Below are 1943 nucleotides of genomic sequence, written 5' to 3'. Positions count from 1 at the left end.
AAAAAAGAGACCTAGACCACAGGCCAACGTCCATATTCTGTTTACTAAAGCAGTTGAGGGATGAAAGCCTACGAGTTCTCCCTATGAGGAGAACTGAAGGAGGCTCACTGGACTAATTAATCTTGACAACTGGCTCTGGCACATGACCTTAATGTTTGGGAAAGGGTGAGCCAATTATTTTCTAAAGTATCCCTCAATTGTGTTTTCTCAAATACATCCTATAATTTATAAGGATATTATATAATTTTGGAAACAATAGCACAGAAATGGTGTCATGTTCTTCCAGGAGTATCAATCATATAAACAAGCATGTGTATATACCTGGTGGTACTTGGATGAGCTGGTTAAGATGTATTTTTGAGAGCAATGACTGCTGTGGGCTTATTTGTCTTTTTGTTATTAAAAATACCTCTTAGATACTTAGAGATTATAAACTATCTTATCTCCTAGCACATATTCATCTACCTATTTTGGCATCCATTTTTAATTCTTGCCTTCATTTAGATTTTCACCATTATTTATCTTTTATTTCTATCATTTCTTGAAAACATATTAACAAAGATTTTGCTCTACAAAAGAACTTGTAAGCATACATTGGGATTTACTAATTTTTCCATTGCTTCATAGATATGGGCAATGTCAGGTTGGTACCTGTGTTTTGTTTTGCTTCTTAATATTCATATAATTTGAGCATTTCCTGAGTGCTACAGAATCTTTCTGGATCCTTTTGTACTTTCCCTTCTATAATGTTTCCTTCTTCCTATTATAGAAGTGTGGCATTTAAGAATTAAGATTTTCATCAAGTCATTCCCCAATTTTTCTATTGATGCACATGAGTGCACGAATAGGAAGACTTGCAATGAGAGTTTAGTGTCAAGGATTTTACTGTGCTCTTCCTCTGGCTTACTTGTGCATCCTTTCTCTGTAAGAAACCTGGTTCTCATTATTCATATCATATTTTTTCTATATGTGAGTTTTAGTTTTTCTATCATTGACATAACAAACTTAGAGTCCTGTCATACTACAATCTGTTTATATCTTACAGGGGTGGGGTTAATAAGTCCTGCCAGAAATAAAATCTATGTTTTCTGCTTTTCTGCTGGCTACTGTTATAACAAAGAGAAAAGAAAGCTAAGATCTTTTGCTTGTAGATTTTGCTTTCTAATTCTGTGGTGTGCGTGTGTGTGTGTGTGTGTGTGTGTGTGTGTGTGTGTTGTTCTGGGTTTTTAAACTTTTTAATTGAGAAAAAGAGAGGGGGTAATATTGGGTTGGTAGGAAAGTGGGGAGGATCTGAGAGAAGTTGAGGGAAGGAAATAGAGTGAACAATATATCTATGAAAAAAATGCAATAAAAGGTAGATATAGCAACCAATTCAATAACATTTTTACCAAAGTATTCATAAGAGAAAAGGAAAAGAAGGCTAAAACCAAGTCACTTTAGAATGACCTTTATTAGGATAGAGAACATCCTGACAATAAGTGGTTGTACAGTTGAGACTTGACGTGGGAGAGCCTTAGGAGGGACTCATCACACCAGAGACAACATCATGAGGTCCCTAAAGGCAGAGGGTCCTCTTTAGGAGACATGATTAAAATAAAAGAATAAGAAAGATAGTCAAAAGGACAATACAAAGAGAACCTAAAAGAGATGCAGAGAGAGAGACTGAGAGACAGAGAGACAGAGAGGCAGAGACAGAGAGAAAGAGAGAGAATCTACAAAGAAATCACTGGCTCAACGGTGAAATATAACTTTATTACGTTTGGAGCCTTGAATAAAATTCCATACCATGTGACTTAATTGGATACAGACAGTCTTAGCTAGGGTTACTAGTGCTGTGATAAAACACTATGTCCCAACAATTGGGGAGAAATTTGTTTATTCAGCATATGATTCCACATCATAGTTCATCATCAAAGGAATTCAGGGCAGGAACTCAGGCAGGG

Source organism: Mastomys coucha, unplaced genomic scaffold (genome assembly GCF_008632895.1).
Source record: "Mastomys coucha isolate ucsf_1 unplaced genomic scaffold, UCSF_Mcou_1 pScaffold14, whole genome shotgun sequence".
NCBI classification, from domain to species: domain Eukaryota; kingdom Metazoa; phylum Chordata; class Mammalia; order Rodentia; family Muridae; genus Mastomys; species Mastomys coucha.
The sequence above is the reverse complement of the archived record's forward strand: the minus strand, read 5'-3'. Positions refer to the sequence as shown.